Source organism: Clarias gariepinus, chromosome 21 (assembly GCF_024256425.1).
Source record: "Clarias gariepinus isolate MV-2021 ecotype Netherlands chromosome 21, CGAR_prim_01v2, whole genome shotgun sequence".
In the NCBI taxonomy this organism is placed as follows: Eukaryota; Metazoa; Chordata; class Actinopteri; order Siluriformes; family Clariidae; genus Clarias; species Clarias gariepinus.
In genome coordinates this window covers 23,582,936-23,590,729 of record NC_071120.1, presented here as the reverse complement: position 1 = coordinate 23,590,729, position 7,794 = coordinate 23,582,936, and positions in this window count along the sequence as shown.

The following is a 7,794-nucleotide window of genomic DNA, read 5'->3' as shown; positions in this document are numbered from 1 at the left end:
CAGTACTGCCTGGCATTTTCAAGTCTTAAGATATCTTTATACATCCTTTTCCTGCTTTATATAAATTCAACTACCTTGTTATGCAGGTTTACTGGCAGTTCTTTTCACTTTCCCATGGTGCAGTCAGGTCAGTGCATCACACTAAGAGTTGAGAAACTCACTGACTGTTTATGCACAGACACTAATTACAATTACAGTCACAGATGTGGAAACTTTCATTTAAGAGCCATTTTCGTGAACCATTATGTGTCAACCTTTGTAGTTACAACGTGACCAAACATTCAAGGGTATGTAAACTTTTGATCGGGGTTGTTTGGGTGATTTCAATTATCATTAGGTTTTAAAGAGGAGTCAATATGTGATAATTAATGACTTCACTTGACCACTATCCTTAAATAAGAAAAATCCCCAAAAGTCCAGGATGTCTTTGTATGCTGAAGCATCAAGAGTTCCTGTCACTAACAGGCCTATGCCCAACTAACAGGCCTGTGCCCAACTGAAAAACAGCCCTACACTAGTTCCAGCATGACTGCGCACCAGTGCACGAAGCAAGGTCCACAAAGACATGAATGAGTGAGTTTGGTGTGAAAGAACTTGACTGGCTTGATCTCAACCCAATATAACACCTTTGGGATCACCTCCAAGCGCCGCAGTGGTAAAGTGCTCGCCCTATCATCTGGAGATCTCTGGTTCAAGAGGCCTAGAGAGAGCTGATTGGCTGAGCTCTCTCGGGGGGGAGGGATGAGAAGTACTTAGTGCTCCCACATTAATGACGGCTCTACTAGCCAATCAGAGGGGGGCCGGGAGCTCGCGCAGGCGGAGGGAGCAGATAGCGCTATCCCTCCGAGTGTGTTACGCCACCCCCCAACGGTGCATGAGCGAACAGTTCGAAAAGATGGTCGGTGACGTCACGTGGATTGGAGGAAACACGTGGGTCGGTTTGCGGCCCTCCCGACTGAGTGGCAGTAAAAGCTTAATGTGGGAGCCTTCAGTGACTGGGAGGAATTGGACACGGCCAAAATTAGGGGAGAAAATCTGGAAAAAAGGAGGAAAAATTTATAACATCTTTGGGATGAATTAGAGCGGAGACTGTGAGCCAGGTCTCCTCGTCCAACATCAGGGTCTAACTCATACTGTAAATGTGCTTCTGGGAGAATGGTTAAAAAAATTCGCATAAACACACTCCTTAACTTTGTGCCAAGTCTTCCCAGAAGAGTTGAAGCTGTTATAGCTATAAAGGGTAATAAAGCTATAAAGGATCACAGGTATCAACAGAAAAGTAAAGAAACTTTCTTACATTCATGCAGTGACAACATTGTTGTGGTGCTTAAAATTCCTTGCTATCACATGACACAGTGGAAGTAACAAGAGCAAAACAATATGGTTCACTAGCAATGTTACTGTATGTTTCAAATTAAATGAACAAAAACGTCAAATTATGTCTCACGGTGCATTGAAAATCCATGTCTGCGTATAATTGTTCTTTGTAGTGAAGTCATGGTTTTTGTTATGAAAGTGCCAATTAAGATTTTATCTGCTGAAATATATTTCACAACAGTGAATAAAGTTAGAGAACAGAACTACAGTATACTGTATCTGAGGAAGGGAGTTGGCCCTTCTTGTAGCTTAGTTTTTTTGTTTTTTTTTAACCTTTATAAGAGTTCCTTCCTACCTAACCATTCACAGTATCCTGGAAGTAGTTGTAAAAACTATAATTAGGAAATATAACATAATAATCAGATTCTTCTAACATCAGATACTGTATTAAGTTGCATTTTGGGTGCTTTGTGTAAAACACTTGGTCTGTCCACAGTGCTTCAATATGTTTGCCGATGTCAGGAGAAATACAGTCAAACATGCACGACTGATGAAAGTTAAATGTTCTCTAGTTTATTACAGCATAGACAGAGTATTCCCTGAGATGGCAATAAGAAGGAACCTTGAAAGGGACCAGATTCAACAGGGAACCCATCCTCATTTGGATGATAACGGATAGCAGGGATTGATCTGCAGTCATGCCTTGTGTTAGGAGGCTGGAAGTTCAATATAACAGTTGATTTGCTTAAGGTGATATGGAGTCGAGTTCGTTATTGGAAGCTCAGGTACAGAAGTGTAGGAAATTTCAGTCCAGACTATTAAGCAACTGGAGTTACAAGTCCTGCATCAGTCGATGTCAGGACTGTCTTCATGGTAAAGTGGAAAGACAGGTCAAGAGGGCAGAGGGGTCTGGATCACTGGCACCTCAAGAGCAGCATACAGTATGTAGACAGGGAGAGAAGAGAAGAGATTATAGAGGTATGGTCATAGTCACATAATGTATAAGGTGAATGTATATTTAGTGCACGCAGGGACTTCAGTAGGACTAACTATGACAGCATAACTAAAATAAAGAGCCAGAAGGAAACACAGACATAAGAGCTTCCTGAGATGTAAAGCAACCAATCACTTCACCGTCAACAAATCTGATTGATCAGTGAGAGTGGGAAAGACAGCATCTAACATAACAGTTCACCATAATATGGTTCACTAGCAATGTTACTGTATGTTCCAAATTAAATGAACCTAGTAACCTTGCAGGAACGTCAAATTAATGTCTCACAGTGGATGTAAAACCCATGTCTGCGTATACTTGTTTTTTGTAGTAAAGTCATGTTTTTTCTTTTGAAAGTGCCAATCAAGATGTTATCTGCTGAAATTATATTTCACAACAGTGAAAAAATATTGAGTTAAAAAACAGAATTATATCTGAGGAAGGAAGTTGGCCCTTTCTGTAGCTTTTTTTTTTTTACCGTTATAAGAGTTCCTTCCTACCTAACAGTTCACAATACCCCGGGAGTAGTTGTAAAAACATAATATAATATAACATAATAAAGAATAATAAACAAATACACGAATAGTGATTTTTCTGTAAATTTGTTTTGTAGTCCTGATTACTCTACTTCAAATCTACACAGATTAAATGGAGAATATTTGATAATATTATTTACCACATTAAATCAGATTCTGTATTAAGTTGCATTTTGGGTGATTTGTGTGAGACACCTGGTCTGTCTGCAGTGCTTCAATATGTTTGCGGACGTCAGGAGAACTACAGTTAAACATAATTAGAGATTATAACAACTTTCGGACTTTTGCTTGTTTTGACAATTGTCTGTAGACACATATGATTGTCTAGTTTTGATTAAAAATCACTATTTATTATTCATTTGGAGGCTTTGAACTGGTTTTGCTGCATTTGGGAGCCATGATCCACTTTAAGATAGACAATTAAGATTTACAATAAAAAACTAAGTGGAGAGATAATGCTACAGAAAGAAGGTGACAAATAATTGCTTTGTGTACAAGAAACATGATATACACATGTTTGGGACGTTGTTGCACTGGTATGCTTGGTTATGTCTGCTACATATGTTCTCTAATCGGGATTTTTGAACTCTGTTATGAATATGCATTAAAAACTGGTAATAATACAAGAGGCTGGGGATTCATTAAAATGAATATTTTTGTATTGTTTTTAATGATCCTTAACAAACTCAATTAGGAAGGTTTTGTGTGCAACAAAACTCAATACTTTTTTCCTGTTCCAAGTTGCTGACTTAACTCATTACCAAAACACAATCAAAGAAGGTATAAAAATTATTTTTGAAGTTAAATCTCAACCAACATTATTATTGACACTATTTTACATACTGTATCTACATGTGCATGGACTCAATTACAGATGGGTGTTTTTATTAGGACAAAATAATGGCAGGTGGAGCTATGATGTTTTGCAAAATCATTAAAAATTGACACTGATGTAAACAAAACCATTTTGACAAAAAAGGCTGGCATTTATGCTTGTAACCCCCCTTCTGACTCAAGAAAAAACAATGCAGAAAAAAAATCTCCTAATAGCATGTTTTCTCAAAATAGAAATATTTCATTTCACTCTCAAGCTGTTCAGATATTCAGATGCTCACTCTCTTTTTTTTTTCATTTTCATGGTACTACATTACACCATGATACTCCTTTTCATCTGGAATCTATTTCATTAACATCAGAGGCCATTTAAAGAATACATTAGAAGCTGATTTATTACAGCCTTAATTTGCTTTATTAGAGATCTAGTAGGACGAAAAAAAAAAAAGGTTTCGATACTAACTTGTAACAGTTGCGGTCTGGAATGTTCCAGGAATTTATGACATTTAGAAATGAATCATCTGATCGGTCATTGGTACACAAACTGTACCAGTGGCTTGACTTCACCATGGAAATATCTAAGCAACACAGCCAAGATCTCACAAAAAATGTGAACCTTCACAAGTTCCTTTCCTTGTTATGAGGTTTTCTTAGTAAATTAAGATTTTCTTAAAAAAAGGGACTGAAAATGGATGGCATCATAAGGCAGGGAGATTCAAGTTAGAACTTGGTTTACAACTAGGTCTTCCTAAAGGACAAACTTGTGAAGCATATCTTCAAATTAACAAAAAAGGTGCAGTATAAATGAAATGAATAGCCATAATAATGTCCTGACTTGAATCCCGTAAAAGATTTAAGGACTACAAATAAAGTAAAGATTTTGGATTTCCAGTGGTTTCATGAGGCTGTGGATCTACAAAGCTTATTCGTTTAAACTAACAGGTAATAGTCTGAGACTTTCCTTGACGCATGGTGCATTAGTAACTGCCCTGTGAAATTTCCCACAGTTCAAGCATAGCGCTAAGAAATAATAACACAGTAATTCTTTTTAATGTCTGTAGAATAAAAACAAAAGTTTGCTAAGTCCTTGACATGAGCTTCGCCAGATGCCAACCATCATGCAAAAAACAATCACAAAGGAAACTGCAAAGTGTAGAGCTGAAACTAAAAGTGCTGAAAAAAGATTTTCTTTTGCATGTTTAATAGGGAGTGAAATGTGAGCTACTAGTAAATTAGTCATGTTCCCTTCAGTACAGGATCAGACATTCCATCTCTGTAGAAAAGGGAACAAAAACGTCAGCGGCATGTTTGCTTCAATTTTCATTACATTGCATATTTTAGCTCCTAGTAAAGTGAAATCATTTTGGCTGTCCCAGTTAGTAATTTAACTGTGGTGAAAAGAGTATATCCTGTAGAGTATGCAAATGGTTCATTTATACATATATAAGTTAAAAATATGAAGATGCTTTGCATTACATCCGACATGTTTATGTGTTATTTAACGATTGACTTGATGGTGCTTATCTGTTTGGTGAGTATGAAGGGTTGAAGGGGGAGCTTTTTGGCTGTATGCCATACCTTCCTCTTTTCCCATTCCTAACTCAGCTTTTGTCCAAGTATATACCGTGCTTATGATTCTTCAGACATTTCTCCTCCTCCACCTTCTCCATGTTGCTTTACAAACTACAAAGCAAATTTCATTCTAGAACAATGGGATGGGTTTGATATATAAAGCGAAATAGTTCCCAAGAACTAGCTAGATCAGCATCCATTCTGGTGTATCCAAAACTTATTTACATACATAAGTAAAAAATGTAAGGTCGATGTAAAAATGATTGTAACAAGTAAATTTGATTTCTCATATGCAATACTGCTATACTCTATTGCCAAAAATATTCACTCATCTTTCTTTACATGCATATGCACTTGAGTAAGATCTAATTCTTATTCCAGAGGGTTTAATATAATGTTGGCCCTTTGCAGCCATTTATATTATCATACAGTACAGTATATGCAGAGAACAGATTATACAGTATATCATCCTGCAGGATGTGAATAAAGGCTGTGTTAGATGCTGTACTAGTCACTGTCAATTCAATTCCTGTTTATATGTGATTGCAGTGTTTCTCAGCAGGTACAAGGTTTGGCAAATGTATTTGTTTTTGTTTTTTTACACACAAATCTGTCTGGTTCCCTTTTCTAAGGTCCCAAATCCTAGCTTATACTTCAGCCATAGTAACCCTTGAAACACTCACAAAAGACTTAACAGCCCTACTCTAATGGAAAATCTCAGTCAAAAACTGAAAACAGAGTCGACCCTGCCAAATACACACACACACACACACACACACACACACGTACAATTAAACGCAATGATAGGTCACAACCCAACACTAAAGATCAAATCCTCTTGCTTATCTTCTAACAAGCTTCAGCCTGCAGTAATATTTCAGCTCAGATAATATTTCAGATTAGAAACCATGTGCTTAGACAAGGAGGCAGATAATCCAAGATAATTCAGTCAACAGATTCCAGTAGAATTTGAAATTTACTTATGTACTGCGGTCACTTTGTGGCTAGACCGTTTGATCAGTAAGAAGCATAAACCCAAAGGAGAAGGCTGATACATGGAAACAATTACATGTGCTATTTTATTTAAGTCAATGCTACAGCTTCGTTAACAGAATAAAAAAAACATGAATTACAAAATGACATCAGAAAAAAATCAGTTACAAATTGTGTTTGCATTATGACTCAAAATCTTCCTAACCCTTTAATACTTTATTAACAGCACAATACTGTTTAAGATACAGTTCCTGATGCCCCCCAACCCCACCCCCGCAAAAAAAGTTGCACACACTAAGATTTGATTGAGTCATCCTTTAGCTTTGATTACAGCAATGTGGTGGCCAGCTCATGTTTCACTCTTTCACAATCTGAAAGGAACTCCATAGATGTGATGACCTGGTCATTCAGTACATTAAGGTCATCAGCTGACTTCATTTTATTGCCACATAACGTTGCTGATCCTAGACCTGAGCAACTGAGGCAACCCCAGATCATAACACTGTCTCCAAGGAGTGGTACAGTGGACCCTATGCATGATGGGTGCATGGCCTCCAATACTTTTCTTCTCACCCTAGAGCACCTATTATGCATGGTGCCCACTGTACAAGCCTCATGACCCCTTCAAAAGTCCAAATATTTATGCTCACTTGCTAATTGAAGCTTTTTTTTATGATTTGTCCCACTAACAATGTGTTCTTATGTCCACACATGCTGAAGAGTGTGTGTACGAAAATTCTATTTCATTCACTATTAAACATAATAGAGGCTTTGTTTTTTATATATATATATTCTCTCTTGTAATTCATAATGATCTCCTTTGTTTTAGTGGTTTTCAAAGTGACCTGTCCCTTTTGGTTTGCACAACACACACACACACACACACACACTCACACACACACACACACACACACACACACACACACACACACACACACACACACACACACACAAACACACCACATCTTACCTCACTTTTTCTCCGTAATCCCCTGCTAAGGCGATTTGGGTACACATATTTCTTTGTTTGTTTTGTTTTTTTACAGTGTTTTTTTTGTTACTTTGTATCTAACTTTGTTTTTTTTTCTACTGGGACTTTTACACCTCTCGAGCACTTTTTTCCCCCCTCTTTTTGATGTCGGTGAACCCTTTGGGCCACTATTGTGGTGTTGTCAGCAAACTTCACTATGGTGTGAGAGGAGTCGATGGGATTGCAGGCATGAAAGTGTAAAGTGCTGGACTAAGAGATCAGTGGGGATGTTGGCTATGTCGTGGGAAAGGACAAACCTCTCGAGGAACTTTATAATAATTGGTGTCAGAGAAACTGGGCGATAGTCATTCCGACACTTTACCATTTGATTTTTGGGCACGGACTTCAGTTGGCAGCCTGACACCCTGTCTGGTCCTGTCGCTTTGTTGATGTTAAGCTTCCTTAGGGTGGATCTCATCTGATGACACAAGTACCAGCTCCTCTATGGGTGGTGGTGTTTTCTGAGTTTACACTCTGCTGGTGTGATTGTCAAAGTGCCCAAAAAACTGGTTCAGGGC